At 37.5% G+C, this 19047-nt stretch overlaps 1 long non-coding RNA gene across 2 annotated transcripts in view; it reads right to left on the bottom strand.

Annotated features, from left to right (window-relative positions):
• Window positions 1-11183, bottom strand: part of LOC143690131 (uncharacterized) — a 176639-nt gene extending 165456 nt beyond the window's left edge. For both annotated transcript variants that reach the window (XR_013178999.1, XR_013178998.1), the window contains exons 1-2: window positions 10929-11183; window positions 9732-9851 (exon numbers count right to left, since the gene is read on the bottom strand). This is a non-coding gene — a long non-coding RNA (uncharacterized LOC143690131). The remainder of the gene's footprint in view (window positions 1-9731; window positions 9852-10928) is intronic.
• Window positions 11184-19047: the final 7864 nt, after the last annotated feature.

Here is a 19047-nt window from a genome sequence, read left to right as displayed (position 1 = left end):
TATGTATTAATAAAAGGAACAATTCAACAAGAAGACATAACAATCATAAATATTTATGCATCAAGCTGAAATGCTCCAAAATACATGAGGCAAACACTGAAAAGAGAAACAGACACATCTACCATAATAGTTGGAGACTTCAATTCTCCACTCTCATCAGTGGACAGAATATCTAGACAGAGGATCAATAAAGAAACAGAGAATTTGAATAATACCATAAATGAGTTAGACTTAACAGACATTTACAGCACATTACACCTCACAACAGAAGGATATACCTTTTCCTCAAGTGCTCATGGATCATTCTCAATGATAGACCATATGCTGGGTCACAAAGCAAGTCCCAATAAATTTTAAAAGATTGAAATCATACAAAACACTCTTAGTTCACAAAGGAATGAAGTTGGAATCAATAATAGAGTACCAGAAAATTCACAAATATATGGAGGCTCAACAACACACTCTTAAACAACCAGTGGGTCAAGGAAGAAATTACAAGAGAAATCAGAAAATATCTCGAGGCAAATGAAAACGAAAACATGACATATCAAAACTTATGGGATGCAGCAAAGACAGTGCTAAGAGGAAAATTTATTGCACTAAATGCCTATATCAAAAAAGAAGAAAGAGCAAAAATTGAGTAATTAACTGTCCACTTGGAAGAACTAGAAAAGAAACAGCAAACTAACCACAAAGTAAGCAAAAGGAAAGAAATAACGAAGATTAGAGCAGAAATAAATGAAACTGAAAATATGAAAACAATCAATAAAATCAACAAAACCAGAAGTTGGTTCTAGGAGAAACTCAATAAGTTTGATGGACCCTTAGCGAGGTTTACAAAAAGAAGAAAGAGGAAGCAAATAAATAAAGTCAGAAATAGAAGAGGAGACATAACCACTGACCCCACAGAAATAAAGGAAGTAAAGAGAGGATACTACAACAACTTTATGCTAATAAACTTGACAATGTAGATGAAATGGACACATCTAGAAAGGCATGAACAACCAATATTGACTCGAGAAGAAATAGACGACCTCAACGATCCAATCACAAGTAAAGAAATTGAACCAGTCATTAAGAAGCTCCCCAAAAAGAAAAGTCCAGGACCAGATGGCTTCATGTGTGAATTCTACCAAACACTCAAGAAAGAATTAACACCAATCCTCTTCAAACTCTTCAAAAAAATTGAAGATGAGGGAAAAGCTACCTAACTCATTCTACAAAGCCAACATCACCCACATACCAAAGCCAGACAAAGATATTACAAAAAAAAGAAAACTACAGACCAATCTCTCTAATGAATATAGATGCAAAAATCCTCAACAAAATTCTAGCAAATCAAATCCAGCAGTATAGTAAAAGAATTATAAACCATGACCTTGTAGGATTCATCCCAGGTATGCAAGGATGGTTCAACATAAGAAAATCAATTAATGTAATACACCATATCAACAAATCAAAGCAGAAAAACCACATGATCATCTTGATTGATGCAGAAAAGGCATTTGACAAAATTCAACATCCTTTCCTGTTGAAAACACTTTAAAGGATAGAAATAGAAGGGAACTTCCTCAAAATGTTAAAGGGAATATAGGAAAAACCCACAGCTATCATCCTCAATGAGGAAAAACTGAAACCATTCCCCCTAAGATCAGGAACAAGACAAGGATATCCACTATCACCACTGTTATTCAACATTGTGTTGGAAGTTCTAGCCAGAGCAATTAGGCAAGAAGAAGAAATACAAGGCATCAAAATTGGAAAGGAAGAAGTAACGCTCACTTTTGCAGGTGATATGATCCTATATGTTGAAAACCCTGAAAAATCCACAGCAAAACTATTAGAGCTAATAAATGAGTACAGCAAAGTGGCAGGTTACAAGATCAACACTCAAAAATCTGTAGCGTGTCTATACACTAGTAACGAACAATCTGAGGGGGAAAATCATGAAAAAAATTCCATTTACAATTGCAACCAAAAGAATTAAATTTAACTAAAGAGACAAAAAACCTATACAGAAAAAACTATAAGAAATTGTTCAAAGAACTCACAGAAGACCTAAATAAATGGAAAGGCACACTGTGTTCATGGATTAAGACTTAAATATAGTTAAGAAGTCAATTCTACCTAAATTGATTTACAGATTCAATGCAATACCAATTAAAATCCCAACAACTTACTTTTCAGAAATAGAAAAACCAATAACCAAATTTATCTGGAAGGGCAGGGTGACCTGAATAGCTAAAAGTATACTGAGAAAGAAAAATAAAGTCAGAGGTCTCATGCTACCTGACTTTAAGGCATATTACGAAGCTACAATGGTCAAAACAGCATGGTACTGGCATAAAGATAGGTATACTGACCAACGGAACAGAATAGAGTGTTCAGATATAGACCCTCTCATCTATGGACAATTGATCTTTGATAAGGCAGTCAAGCCAACTCACCTGGGACAGAACAATCTCTTCAATAAATGGTGCCTAGAGAACTAGATATTCATGTGCAAAAGAATGGAAGAAGATCCATATCTCACATCCTATACAAAAATTAACTCAAAATGGATCAAAGACCTAAACATTAGATCTAAGGCCATAAAACTGAAAGAAGAAAATGTAGGGGAATATCTTACAAATCTTATAATAGGGGGTGGTTTCCTAGACCTTACACCCAAAGCACAAGCATTGAAAAAAAGAAAGAAAGAAATGGGAACTCCTCAAAATTAAACACTTTTGTGCATCAAAGAACTTTGTCAAGAAAGTAAAAAGACAGCTGTTCTAGTTCACTAGCTGTCAGAATGCAACACACCAGAGACAGATTGGCTTTTAATAAAAGGGGATTTATTTCATTATTTCTTCAGAGGAAAGGCAGCTAACTTTCAACTGAGGTTCTTTCTTACGTGGGAAGGCACAGGGTGATCCCTGCTGGCCTTCTCTCCAGACCTCTGGGTTCCAAGAACTTTCCCTGGGTGATTTTTTTCTACATCTCCAAAGGTCCGGGCTGAGCTGTGAGTGCTGAGATGAGGTATGCTGAGCTGCTTGGGCTGTGCTACTTTGAGTCTCTCATTTAAGCACCAGCCAATTAAATCAAACATCATTCATTGCAGCAGGCATGCCTCCTAGCTGACTGCAGATGTAATCAACAACAGATGAGGGTCACATGCCATTGGCTCATGTCCACAGCAATAGAACTAAGCACCTTCACCTAGCCAAGTTGACACCTGAATCTAACTACCACAACAGCCTACACAATGGGAGACAATATTTGGAAATGATATATCAGATAAAGGTCTAGTATCCAGAATATATAAAGAGATTGTTCAACTCAACAACAAAAAGACAAATTACAATTTGCCCAATTACAAAATGGGCAAAAGACTTGAACAGACGCTTCTCAGAAGGGGAAATACAAATGGCCAAAAGGCACATGAAAAGATGCTCAACTTCCCTGGCTATTAGGGAAATGCAAATCAAAACCACAATGAGATATCATCTCACACACACCAGATGGCCATTATCAATAAAACAGAAAACAACAAGTGCTGGAGAGGATGTGGAGAAAGAGGCATACTTCTCCACTATTGGTGGGAATGCCAAATGGCACAACCACTGTGGAAGGCAGTTGGCGGTTCCTCAGGAAGCTAAATATAGAATTGCCACATGACCCGGCAAAACCATGGTATCTACTCAGAGGACATGAGGGCAAAGACACAAACAGACATTTGCACACCAATATTTATAGCAGCATTATTTACAATCGCCAAGAGATGGAAACAGCCCAAATGTCCATCAATGGACAAGTGGCTAAACAAGCTGTGGTATATACATACAATGGAATATTATGCAGCTGTAAGGCAGAATAACGTTATGAAGTATGTAACAACATAGATGGACCTTAAGGACATTATGCTGAGTGAGATTAACCAGAAACAAAAGGACAAATACTATATGGTCTCACTGATATGAACTAGCATTAATGAATGAACTTGGATAATTTCAGTTAAGAACAGAGGTCATCAGGAGATAGAATTAGGGTAGATACTGTATAATTGGAACTGAAAGGATACAGACTGTGCAATGGGACTGATTTTAAAATTTCAGAAATGGATAGCACAATACTACCTAAGTGTGATACTATAACATTAGAACACTAAACGAAGCCGAATGTGAGAATAGATAGAGGGAGGAAGCCTGGGGGCACAAATGAAATCAGAAGGAAAGATATACAATAAAGTCTGAGATGGTATAATCTAGGAACACCTAGAGTGTATAATGATAGTGACCAAATGTACAAATTTAAAAATGTTTTGCATGAGGAAGAACAAAGGAATGTCAATAATGCAGGGTATTGAAATAGATGGTAATTGATATTTTAAAACTTTATGTGTAAGACTAAAGCAAAAAAATACTCATTTGTTACAAAATTTATATTTTGACTAGTGCATTTCCTAATATAACTTATGTAGACAGCTTAATTCAACACCTTAAGTACATGGAACCTTGAGTAGGGCATGAGAGTTTGTAAGTTTGTCCAGAGTGATGCCTTAATAAATCCCAGAAGAATTTGAACAGTGAATAAAAAAGTATTTGCAAAGTCCCCTTGGGGGAATGGTGAGAAAGGGGGAAAATTCAGCTTCCCCAAGTGGAGAATTCTTGATATTCTCACAAGCAGTGGGGACAACGAAAACTATAGGCTGAGCCCCCAATCTTGGGGTTTATTCATATGAAACTTAACCCCACAAGGATAGGCTAAGCCTACTTAAAATTAGGCCTAAGAGTCACCCCCAAGAGAACCTCTCTTGTTGCTCAGATGTGGCCTCTCTCTCTCAGCCTACACGACAAGAAAACTCACTGCCCTCCCTCTCTCTACATGGGACATGACTCCCGGGGGTGTGGATCTTCCTGGCAATGTGGGACAGAAATCCTAGAATGAGCTGGGACTCAGCACCAAAGATTGAGAAAACCTTCTTGACCAACAGGGGGAAGAGAGAAATGAGACAAAATAAAGTGTCAATGGCTGAGAGATTCCAAACAGAGTCGAGAGATTATCCTGGAGGTTATTCTTATGCATTCAATATATATCACCTTTCTAGTTAAGGTGTAACAGAGAGGCTGGAGGGAACTTCTTGAAACTGTAGAGCTGTGTTCCAGTAGCCATGTTTCTTGAAGATGATTGTATAATGATATAGCTTTCATAATGTGACTTATGTCTGATGCTTCTTTTATCTACCTTATGGACAGATGAGTAAAACATATGGATTAAAAATAAATAAATAATAGGGGGAACAAATGTTAAAATAAATTTAGTAGATTGAGAAAAAAAGGAAATTTAATAAGTTACAAGTTTACAGTTCTATGGCCAAGATAATGTCCAAATTAAGGTACCAACAAGAGGTTACCTTTCCTCAAGAAAGGTTGATACCATCCAGAACACCTCTGTCATCTGGGAAGGCACATGTCTGGCATCTGCTCGTCCCTTGCTCCTGGGCTCCACTGCCTTCAGTCTCTGTTTCTGTGAGGTTCCTCACTTTGCTTCTAGGGGACTGGCTGTCATCTTTTGGCTTCTCTTGGCTCTCTTCAGGTTCTGGCTTGCTTAACATTTCATGGAAAGGTACACAGCAACATCTGCTGAGCTCCAAGCATCTTTATCAGCTCTCTCTGTTAGCTTTACTCTGTTATTTCTGAGGTTTCTCAAAAATTCTTCCCCTTTTAAAGACTCTTATAAACTAATTAAGACTCACCTTGAATGGGTGGAGTCACATCTCCACCTAATCAAAAGGTTACACCCACAATTAGGTGTGGCACATCACCATGGAGATAATCTAATCAAAAGTTTCTGCCCTATAGTATTGAATAAAGATTAAAAGAAACAGCTTCCCCCACAAGATTGAATCAGGATTAAAACATGGCTTTTCTGTAGTACATAATACTTTCAAACCAGCACCTCTGAAGGTGAATCCACAGTGCCAAGCAGGAAGGATTTAAGAATACATTTCCTCTTTGCCCCCTAACTGTGTCTAATGGTTTTTTTTGTTTGTTTGTTTGTTTTTTTGTTTTTTTGTTTTGCCAACCAAAAGCCAACAACCACTTCCCTATTCAGAGGAACTACTTTCTATGGTAACTCCCACCCAGGTCAAGCCTCTTACAAAAATGTCTAAGGGGCCCAGTACAAAGCTGTTCAGAGCTTTTTGATCCCAAGCAAGTATTAAAGTTTTTTACAAAACTAAACTTACTAAAACAATATGGCATTGGCATATGATCAACAGATAAATTCATAGTGTGGTGTAAACAACCATGAAAAAGACCTTAGAATATGTCAGTGCTGGTGTGACTTATGTCACAGACTTGGGTGCAAAATCAGTCACATCTCTTTTATTTTTCTAATTAATTGCTCAAGTCTACCCACCTATTATTAAGAAACTCAAGATCTTTTTGAAACATTCCCTCATCCCAGAAAAATTGTTCAGGAACCCCAAAGGCCTATATAGTCCACGGCAGCTGGGGTTCAGTCTGGTGTCTGTGTCCTAACAAAATAAAAACTGGATCTTATCAAGCCACCATTTCCATTATTTCTCACTGCAATATAGTGGCCTGGTTGAAGACAAACCTAAAACATTCTACCAGCTGCTATGTTCCATTGCTCCAATGAAATCTTTGTGGATCCATATTTCTGCACAGGCAAACATGCTTCTTCAAGGAAAGACACTTTTTTTCTTTTGGGGGGGTGTGGGGGGCGGGTGCATGGTCCGGGAATCGAACCTGGGTTTGCCTGGAAGGCGAGCATACTACCACTGAACCACCCATGTGCCTGAAAGACACTCTTTAAATGTGCTCAGCTCAGCCAAGAGCACCTTAGGCTTATGGTTTCAAGATTTCAGATGAGTTATCTGGAATTTTTTCCTTCCCTTTAGGTTCATCTTCCAGGGAACCAGGTAAACAATGGATTAGAGGGAACAAGAGTAGATGATACATAGGCAAATTAGGTGGTTACTTCAGCAGTCCAGGCAAGAAATTTTGGAGGCAGGGATGGAAAGAAGTGGACAGGTTTAAGAGATAGTTAGAAACTGAAATCAACAGGACTTAGTAATGATATTAAGTCATTTACAATCCAAACAATGCAAAATTTTAAAAACAATGTGTTACCAATAGTCTTAGTTTCCCAATTGCTATGGCAAATACCATACAATGGGTTGGTTTAAATAACAGGAATACATTGGCACACAGTTTTGAGGCTAGAAGACTTGCTTCCTCGAGTGTGAGATTTCCAGTGCTGGTTGCCGCAGTCCTTGGGGTTTCTTGGCTTGTATATCTACTTCCCATCACATGGCAAAATCCACTCCTTTCCTGGCTGTCTTCTGTCTTCTGGCTCCTTTCTGTGAGTTTCAGTTTATACGGCCTCAGGGAAGCCAATTAAGACCCAACCTCATTCAGTTGGGCCACACCTTTACTAAAAATAACTTCTTTAAGAGATCGTATTCTAAATTGGGGTTCATAATTCAACCTCACACCACTGACCAAAGAGGCAATTTTTTAAATGTGAATTTTAATGACATAAGTCAGAACAGCCAAATAATACCTACATGTATTCCTAAATATAGAGATAAGGAAAAGCAAGCAATTCTGACCTTTATTCTCACATACATTATTTCACACAAACTACATCAGTCAGTGACTAACTTTAGGAAAAGTAAGCTATGAATCATAATAGAGATTTTTTTAATCACTTGCATTATAATTCCATGTCATCTATCATAGGATTTGTCACTATCATTTGACACTCTCAGAACTGTGCCTAATTGAGATGAAAATACTTTTGAATTTCTACATCTCCCTTCTTCTACAATTGAAATGTAAATCATTGCCAATTTACACTTTTCATCAATGAGCTTGCCCAAAGGAAAAAAAATTAAGAGAAGCTATAATTAAAGACCTAGCATAAGAGGTACAGTAGAACACAGAACCCAACGTACACTACCATCTAGGAATCAAACCTCTAACAGCGGCTCAAGAGGCCACTTTATCATTTGAAGATTCAAAACACTGAGGGCAGAGGTCTCTACGTTAAGCTACATGGGGTCTTACACTGTCCTACCAGTGACAATACCACAAAAATGAAAAGTGAAAAAGCCTGCCGAGCATCAAATGCCTTGATACTCATCAGCAGCTGGCATCATGTCAACAAAGCAGCTTGATAATTCTTTCAGTGTTCAGACTCCATCAATGAGTTCACACTCTATCCAAGGGTTGTAGGAATATACCCAGAGTTGCTCCTATCCTGCCCAAACTAGGAGAACATGAAACACCAGATTCTGGCTCAGGTAAATCCAGCAATATTACCATCCAGAGTTTCCTAGGACCATCCTAGAATTTGAAGTATTTGTTCAATTGTTAGACCATGTACCTCAGTTTGGGATTCAAAAGATAGAGATGTGCAGTCACACTTTTGTGACCCACGTTTCCTGGCTGCATTAGTCAGGGTCCTCTAGGGAAACAGAACCAACAGTAGATATCTAAAAATATTATGGGATTTTTATAGGAATTGTTTCTCATGACTTGGGAATGCATGATTCCAAATTCTGCAGGGCAGGCTGCAAGCTGGAAACTCCACTGAAGCTTTCAGTGAATTCCCCAGGAGAAACTGGCTGAAGTAGAAATGGAAATTCTTCTCACTGCTAAAATCATCACCTCTCATTTTAGGGCCTTCAGTTGATTGGATGAGACCTCTCATTTTTGAAGGCAAACTCCTCACTTGATTGCGGATATAATCAGCCAAAGGTCAATCAACTTCCTGATTATTTAAATCCATGAAACATCCTCACAGTAACAATCTGGCTAGTGCTTGCTTACTTGGCCATAATATGGCCAAGGTAACACATGAATTTAAGCATCACACTGACCTACCAGGCTGCATGCAAAATGAGGACTACAAACACACAATAGTATTTCTTTGGCCCATGCCTACCCGCAACTTTGGAAATTCCAGCCTAACTCAAATCATCCCCAAACTATTCTTGGGAGTCCCAGAGTGTGTTCTCAAGTAAAATGGATGATTGCAATAGCCTCCCTACACCACTTCTTATTCCCCCATACCACTGCCAAAAAAAAATCTTTTCAAATAGAACTCTGATGTCATCCCTCTGCTTTAATTCTTCAATAGCTTCAGTCATAATACAACTGAAGATAATCCCTTAGCTTTTATGATAAAGATCAAGATCCTGGCCTACAAGGCCTCTCATGGCCTGGCCTAATTCTCCCTCTTCAGCCAAATTGTGCACCATGTTCATTCTCCTCATAACAACCACAGCGAACTCCTTGCAGATCCTCAAATACTCCATGCAGACTCCTACCTCAAGGCCTTTTCACATGCTGCCTCCTCTGCCAATACTTCCTATACCCAAATTAACTCTCTCTCTTTCTCAAGAGCTCCACTCAATTTTTTTCCCAGAGAGGACTTTATTAACCATCATGATGAAGTTAATTTCCCTGACTATATACTCTCATTGCACCATGAACCCCTAGAGCCCTTGGCCTGTATTATAATTGCAATTAAGCATTTGTCCGCATCCTCCAGTGAATTTTAAGCTTACCATTGTATCCCCACCATCTTGCACAGAACCTGTCACATAGCTCAATAAATATCTGTTGGATGGATGAGTGTATTAGTTAGGCTAATACTGCTAAAACAAAGCAACAACAATAATTAGATAATTGAAAAAAGATAAGTTTATTTTTCACCTAAAAATTAGTGGTGAGCATTCCAGGTCAGTGGTTGATGCTTCTCCACAGTCAGCAGCCATTCAGGGACCCAAGGGATTATCCTCATCTGCATATCAAGGTTAAATCAATGGGTTCCAGCTAGTAGGAAGGAAAAAGAGAGCTTGGAGAAGAATATTCAGGTGTCTAAATCCTACTTCTCAAATCCCACATGCCAACATTTCCTTAACAAGGGAAGCTGATAAATATAGGGTAGATTTGCAGCCCTGTACCTACCACATTATTATTATTATAAAAGAAGGGGAGAACAGATAGCATAAACTGTTAACAGTTCCCATCACAGACTAATTGAATTAAAAATGAATGAACATAGTCCTCTCAGCTTCCACATAGCAACCAACATTCACCTCTCATCTTCTCTGGCTTTCTGACAAAGCTATGAAATTCAACAATGGGCACCCAGTTCCCACTGTCCCATTGTATCTGCCCAACATTTTAAGGTCAGATGTCTCCTTATATGGTCAACACAAGTGGCACCAGTGCTGCTGAACCTGTTGATTTATGTTCTCAGAGCCCCAAAGATGACAAACTGAAGCTTCTCCTTTCCTTTTACTCATGCTTTTATTACAATTCCTCATTCTTTCTGGGATTCAGGCTTGAGTCCATCATGGCTGGTCTGGAAGAACTGAACTTTATATAAGGATAACCCAGGCATATGGCACTGAACTATTGCCCTTGCACCAAGTTCCTAAGCAGAGATTCTCATTGCTCAGGTTGAATTCTTTTTCAGGAGGCTCATTGGGTCTTAATGCAAAGACTCCTGAGAAAACTACCACACAGGCAGTTTCTTCCAACTGCCATGTCTGAACTAAAGGGTATCACAGAGATGGTTCTCAAATTCAGACTGCAACAAAATAAGATAAAGAAAATGTCTGCAAGAGGTAATCAAAACTCACAAAGTTCTCAGCAAACCAGAAATAGGTGTTATATGTTGTTCCAGTTACTACTGCTGCATATAAAACACCGCAAAACTTATTGGTATAAAACAGTCATTTTATTGTGCTAACAGATTCCTGGGTCAGAAAATCAAATGGAGCCCAGCAGGGAGGGGTTGTCTTTGCTCTCTGATATTTGGGTACTCAACTGAGAAGACTTGAAGCCTGAGGGTAACCCAACAGCTAAGTGGGGGTAGAATCATCTGGCAGCCTCTATACTCACATGTTTGGAACTCGATGCTTGCTGTAGGCTGGGATTTCAACTGGGCTGTTGGCTGGAACACCAGTCATGGCCTCTTCATATGTTCTCCCCACATGGGCTGATTTGAGCTTCCTCAGAGCATGATGGCTGTGTTCCAAGTACAAATGTCACAATAGAGCAAGATGGAAGTACATGGCACTTTTATGATCTAGCTTCAGAAGTCATTTAGCATCACTTCCACCAAAGTATTGGCCAAGGCAGTCACAAAGGTCCACCAAGATCCTAGAAGAGGGAACACAGACACCACCACTTGATGAGAGGAATGTCATGGTCACATTGTAAGAGCTTGTGGGATGAGGAAGTTCATTGTCTCCATCTTTGGAAAATACAATCTGCAATATATGTCTAGATTTTTTAAATAAATAAAGCCCTCAGTAATATTTTGAGGCAGTCAGGTTTCTGAGTTTTGCTTTAATGACTTGAATAGCAAGGAAATGCCATTAATTCAGACAAAAATATTTTACGTCTATTAAAATAAAATCAGAGCTAATAGTCCTCAAAGGCTTTGAAGATCATTTGGACAAACAAGCCAGGAAGCAGATATAAAGATTGCCACATATGTTCACGTCACATGTACACCATTCAAATGAAATGGAGGAATGATGAATGGCTTAGGAATTATTTCTGCACAATTAGGGACATGATGAACTATAAGGTAAAATGGCAGTTTTCGTGTGTTATAGCACCCAAATGAATCCAAGCACTGATAATTAGCAAGGTTTACATAAAAAGTATAATTTCTTGATGAAAGGAAATGTCTCTCTTGATGCTTATATTACCTTCAATATCTTTATTTCTGTTTCTGAGTAACCCGAATGCCACTAGGTGTCTCCAGCCTATGAGGTCACAGTAACAATAACAACCATATCTTGAGGTCTCTGTAACAACTTTTACTATTAGAGATAGACCAATAGAAACAGATAGGAATGCCAATGCCCATGTGGATCCTAAATTGCAAATCCTTAGGGAGCCAAAGCAGGGCTGGGTTCTGGACAGAGGCAAGGGGAATAGATTACAAGACAAAGAGACAGAGAGACAGGGTGAGCACTAAATGTGGCAAAATACTAACAATTGACAAAGCTAGGAGGTGAAGATTATATAACTTTCTTATATGCAAGTCCCCTTTGGGGAATGGTGAGAGTGGGGGGAAATTCAACTTCCCCAAGTTGAATTCTTGATATTCTCACAAGCAGTGTGGACAAGCAAAGCTATAGGTTGAGCCCCCAGTCTTGGGGTTTGTTCACATGAAACTTAACCCCACAAAGGATAGGTCAAGTCTACTTAAAATTTAGGCCTAAGAGTCACCCCCAAGAGAGCCTCTTTTGTTGCTCAGATGTGGCCTCTCTCTCCAGCCAATATGATGAGCAGTCTCACCACCCTCCCCCTCTCTGCGTAGGACATGACTCCCAGGGGTGTGAACCTACCTGGCAACGTGGGACAAAGATCCTGGAATGAGCTGAGACTCAGCATCAAAGGACTGAGAAAAACCCTAGAATGAGCTGAGAATTAACATCAAGGGATTGAGAGAACCTTCTCGACCAAAAGGGAGAAGAGTAAAATGAGACAAAGTGTCAATGGCTGAGAGATTCCAAACAGAGACGAGAGGTTATCCTGGAGGTTATTCTTACACATTAAGTAGATATCACCTTGTTGTTCAAGATGTAGTGGAGAGGCTGGAGGGAATTGCCTGAAAATGTAGTGCTGTGTTCCAGTAGCCATGCTTTTGATGATGATTGAACAATGATATAGCTTTCACAATGAGACTCTGTGAATGTGAAAACCTTATGTCTGATGCTTTTAGCTACTATATCAACAGAAGAGTAGAATATATGGAATAAAAATAAATAATAGGGAGAACAAATGTTAAAATAAATTCAGTTTGAAATAGTGGTAAATGAAAGCGAGGGGTAAGGGGTATGGTACGTATAGTTTTTTTTCTCTATTATCATTTTATTTCTTTTTCTGTTGTCTTTTTATTTCTTTTTCTAAATCGATGCAAATGTACTAAGAAATGATGAATATGCAACTATGTGATGATATTAAGAATTACTGATTGTATATGTAGAATGGAATGATATCTAAATGTTTTGTTTGTTAATTTTTTTAATTAATAAAAAAAGTTTTAAAAAAGATTATATAACTTTCTGTTGTAATATTATTTCAACTTTTCTGGAGTTTGAAATATTACAAAACAAAAAACTGGAGAACTTTTTAAAATAAAGAACTACAGAAGACAAAAATAAATTACTATTATCATCACATCATATGAGTCTGCTCGTTCAATAAATGGGTTACAACAATTAAAACAAGAAAAGTGACTGCTGGGAACTAGGGTGATGGGAGTGGGAGTGGATATAGAAGCTAGATTAGAGAGACGTTTCTGACTGGAAAAGAAAACATTTGCTTGATTGGATATAGGGTATGAGGGAGGGAGAAGTTAAGGCTACCCTGTGATTGTTCAGTTTAGGATAGGTGATTCAAGAAGACAAGAGAGAAAAGCATTCTGTTGAACATACAGAGTTCAGTTTCTTATGGGACAAGCATACGGAAATGGCCAGAAGGCAGGCTGGATTGCGGACAAGAAGTCGGGACTGAAATTGTGAAGATTTAAGAGTCAATAGAAGCAGGTGCATGAATGAAATCAGCCCCAAAAAAGTATGGAATGTAGACCAGGGGAAGAGGGCTGTGGAAGGAGACTGTGGGGACCTAGTTTCCAAGATGAAGCACTCCGTGTTAATGCCACACTCTATACTGTCAGCTGGGATAATTCATTCCTAGGAAAGTTCCATTCCCCATTAACATTTCTTATTTTCTCAGGCTGCTTTTTATTATTTCACTTTTATTATACTGCTACTAACATCAAGTACTACTCCTAATAAATGGCCTTTTGCATTTGTTATATCACCCAAATGAAATCAAGTGTTGATAATTAGCAAGGTTGCATAGCAGGTATAATTTCTTGATAATAAAGTCAGGCCATTATCCTTGATTTTTCTTAATGGAAGCATTTTCCTTTTTTTTAAATAAACAGCAAGCTTTAACCAAAGATATCTGGATAGCAATAATATTCAACTCTAATCATAACCTGTTTGCTACTCTCTTGAAACTGATCATAATTCTAGAACAAAATAAAAACATTAGGAGATTAATAAAAGCCATTTTATCAGACAAGGCTGATTCTTTAGTGCTATATTTATCACACCAGGGAAAATTACTTTATTACATGGGTAGCAATGCATTTATGACAAGATACTTGAAAAATTAAGTCTGATGCTCATTCTGAAATTCAATTTCTTAATAGTCATGAGCCATGAGCCAATGCAGAAATCCTTTTAAAAAGAAAAGAAAAATTACCACATGCTTTTAAGTATTTTGTTCTCAGTAATAAGAAGAATTGTCAGGACGTATATTAGAGTTCAGACTGTTTATATGTGGTTTATGTTAAATCATAAATGAATTCAATACCATAGCCATAGCAGATCTAAATAGTTAAGCAAAACAAAGAGCTTTTTAACTATATGGTAATTTAATATAGTTGAGCAGATAATCCCAAGAAGGGGGAAAACACATTTCTGCCTAAACTACTCTAATTGGCAACATTTAGAAGATTGATGGGTAAATCATTGGCCTTATTACCTGTTTCACTGGCTTAATCCACCAGCCCATTCAGAACTAGAAGACTGCAAAATACCCCTCCCATTCCAAAGCTATTCCTAAACAAGTATTTCCAGAGTAACTGCACGTGGCAGAGACTGCCCCGCAAAATCCATTTTCCCATTTTATGGCATAAAATTAAAACTGGGAATCAGCTGCCCAGCCAGAGAATCCTATTTCCCACTTCTTTTAAAGTTTGATGGAGCTGGGTGGGCCACGGTGACTCAGCAGGCAGGAATGCTTGCCTGCGATGCCAGAGGACCCAGGTTCGATTCCCAGTGCCTGCCCATGTTTAAAAAATAAAGTTTTTTGGAGTTATATGGAGCCATATAACTCATCCTCATTGTAAAATATGGTATGGGCAAGAGTAACTAAAAGAATCAAATATCTAAGAATAATTTTAACTGAGGATGAAAAGGGCTTGCACATGGAAAACTACAAAACATTGCTGAAAGAAATCAAAGATTTAAATAAATAGAAAGACATTCCAGCTTCAGGGGCTGGAAGACTAAATATCGTTAAGATTTCAATTCTACCCAAAGTAATTTACAGATTTGACACCATCCCAATCCGATTCCAACAGCCTTCTTTGCAGAAATGGAAAAGCCAATCATCAATTCATATGGAAGAGTAAGGTATCCAGAATAGTTAAAGCATCTTGAAAAAGAAGAATGAAGTTGGAGGACTCACACTACCCATTCATAAACTTATTACAAAGCCACAGTAATCAAAACAGCATGATATTGGCACAAGGACAGACATATAAACCAATGGAATTGAATTGAGTTCATAAAAAACTCTCGCATCTATGGCAAATTGATTTTTGACAACTAAAAGAACTAAAACTATAAAGACACCCAGAAGGAAACATAACAAATATCTTTTACGACCTCGTATTAGGCAATGGTTTCTTAGACTTTGCAATAAAAGCACAAGGAACAAAAGAAACAATAGATGAATAGTACTTTATCAAAGTTAAAAACTTGTGTGCATCAAACATTATCAAGAAAATAAAAAGACAACCTACAAGAAGTTAAGTCTACTTGTGACTGTATCTGAGTCACTACCAAAGAACTTCTCCTACTGCTCAGGTGTGCCTTCTCTCTCTAAGTCAACTGTGCAAGTGAGCTCACAGGTATAAATCTCCCTGGCAACATGAGACATGACTCCTGGGGATGAGCCTGGCCCTGGCATCATGGGATGAGAAAGCTTTTTCGACCAAGGGAAGAAAAATAAAACAAAATAAAGTTTCAGTGGCTGAGAGAATTCAAATAGAGTTGAAAGGTCATTCTAGAGGTTATTCTTATGCTGTATATAGATATCCCTTTTTCAGGTTTGGTATATTGGTGTAACTAGAGGGACATACCTGAAACTGTTGAACTGTAATCCAATAGCCTTGATTCTTGAAGATGATTGAATAACTATAGAGCTTTTAAGGTGTGACCATGTGATTGTGAAAACCTTGTGACTGACACTCCCTTTATCCGGTATATGGAAAGATGAATAAGAAAAAAAAGAAGATAAATAAGTTGGGGGGGTGTAGGATGTTTTGATGTTCTTTTTGCCCTTATTTTTTACTTTTATTTTTATTTTTGTGGGTTTTTTGGAGCAATGAAAATGTTCAAGGATCTATTATGATGCAAATGCACAGTTATGTGATAATAATGTGAACCACTGATTGTAAAAATTGGATGATTGTATGGTATGTGAATAAAATTTTTTAAAAGAAGATACAACCTAGAGAATGGGAGAAAATATTTGGAAACCATATATCTGATAAAGGTTTAATATCCAGACTATATAAAGAACTCCTACAACTCAACAATGAAAAGACAAACTACCCAATTAAAAAAAAGGGGGCAAGGATTTGAATAGACGTTTCTCCAAAGAAGATATATAAATAGCCAATAAGCATATGGAAAGATACACATCATTAGCCACTAGGAAAAAGCAAATCAAAGCCATGATGAAATACCATTTCATACCCACTAGAAAGTCTACTATTTCCTTCCAATTTTATTGAGATATATTCACACATCCCATAAACCATCCAAAGTATACAATCACTGCCTCACTACGATCACTGCCTCGTAGTATCATCACATAATTGTGCATAAATCCCCACAATTAATTTTAGAATATTTTCATTACATCAGAACAGAAATAAGAATAAAAGACAAAACCCAAATCCTCCCACAGCTCTTACTCCCCTATTGTTGACCCACAGTATTGGTGTAGTAAATTTGTTACTGTTGATGAAAGAATATTAAAATATTACTGTTAACTACAGTAATATTTGCAATAGCTGTTTTTTCTCATATATCCCACTATTATTTTGTTTACATGTATAGTAGTTCATGCAAGGACATTTATATGTATATATATATACGACTTTAAACAATCACTTTCAATCAAATTTACCTACAATATATCACTATTACTTGTAATCCCAATAAATGAGCTATCAACAACTCTATCCTTTCCCAAACATTTTTTTTTTTTTTTTTTTTTTTTTTTTTTTTTAAAGAGAGAGGGAGGAAGGGAAGGAAAGACAGAGAGAAGGAAGGAAGGATGGAAGGAAGGAAGAGAGGAAGAAAGGGAAACATCTTTTAAACATTTTCTTGTTTTATTATATTTTGTTTGTTTGTTTGTTTCTTACATGGGCTGGGGCCGGGAATCGAACCGGGGTCCTCCGGCATAGCAGGCAAGCACTCTTGCCCGCTGAGCCACCGCGGCCCGCCCCTTTTCCCAAACATTTTAAGTTCAACCTCATCAACAATTCTATACATACTAGGTAATTCTCCCCCTTCTCTAGCTTCTGTCTATCTTTAGGTATCCTATATTCTACATTTTAAGACTGAGTTTGTGTGTTCTACTTAGTTTACATTAGTGAAGTTACATAATATCTGTCCTTTATGTCTGGACTATTCCACTCAGCATTATAACCTCAAAGTTCATCCACATTGTCACATGCTTCAGGACCTCATTCCTTCTTACTGCTGCATATTATTCCATCGTATGTGTATACCACATTTTATTTAGCCATTCATTTGTTGATGAACACTTGGGTTGTTTCCATCTTTTGGCAATTGTGAATAATGCTGCTACGAATATCCACATACAAACATCTGTTCATGCCACAGCTTTCAGATCTTCTGGGTATATACCGAGTAGCAGAATTGCCAGGTCACAGGGCAACTCAATATTTAGTTTTCTAAGGAAGGGCCACACTGTCTTCCACAGCGGCTGTACCATTATACATTTCCACCAGCAGTGAATAAGTATTCCTATTTCTCTTCTCTGACATTTGTAGTTTCTTGTTTAATAGCGACCATTCATATGGGTGTGAGATAATATCTTGTTATGGTTTCTGTTTACATTTCCCTAATAACTAGTGAAAGATGAACACCTTTTCACATGCTTTTTAGCTGAGAATGGCTACTATTTTAAAAATGGAAAATAACATGTGCTGGCAAGAATCTAGGGAAATAGGAACCCTCAAACATTATTGGTGTTCAAACCCTCAAACTGAAGAAAACAGTTTGGCAGTTCCTCAGAACGTTACGTACAGAGGTATGATATGACCCAACAATCCCACTTCTAGGTATATACCCAAAAGAATCAAAAGCAAGGACTTGAGCAGACATTTAAATATTGATGTTTACAGAAGGATTATTCACATTTGCCAAAAGGTGGAAGCAATTCAAGTGGCCATCAGTGGAAGAATAAACCAAATGTGATATATATATATATATATATACACACACACACAATGGAATATTATTCATCCATAAAATAATATTATTTAATTATTAAAATAATGAAGTAATTATAATATGCAAATTCAAAGAGTCAAAAATTAGAATGCAGGTTATGAGGGATGGGGTGGGATGGGGAATATGGAGTTAATGCTCAATTGTTACAGAGTTACTGTTTGGGATGATGGCTCAATTGTTACAGAGTTACTGTTTGGGATGATGGAAATGTTTTGATAATAGATGGTCGCTCTGGTAGCACAACGTGGTGAGGATAATTAACACCACTGCATTGTACACCTGAAAGTGGCTAACATGGTGAATTTTAGGTGGTGTACAGCTTACTAGAATAGAATTGCACAACACAAAGAGTGACTCATAATATAAACCATGAACTATAGTTAATAGTTTAATTATAATAATAATGTTTCATCCATTGTAACAAAGGCACCAAAAAAATGCAAAATGTTAATAATAGGGAAAACAGTGAGGGGGGAGTTATAAGAATTCAGTACTTTCTGCATGATTTTCCTGTAAACCTACAACTGTTTTAATAAAACAATTTTTAAGTCTTTTTTAAAGAAAAAAAACAAAGACATTAAAATAGAAATCACATTTCTAGGTGTGAAAGGCACTGGATTACATATAGCTTGAATTAGTATGACAAACCA

This window comes from Tamandua tetradactyla, chromosome 7 (genome assembly GCF_023851605.1).
Source record: "Tamandua tetradactyla isolate mTamTet1 chromosome 7, mTamTet1.pri, whole genome shotgun sequence".
NCBI lineage: Eukaryota > Metazoa > Chordata > Mammalia > Pilosa > Myrmecophagidae > Tamandua > Tamandua tetradactyla.
The sequence above is the reverse complement of the archived record's forward strand: the minus strand, read 5'-3'. Positions and strand labels throughout refer to the sequence as shown.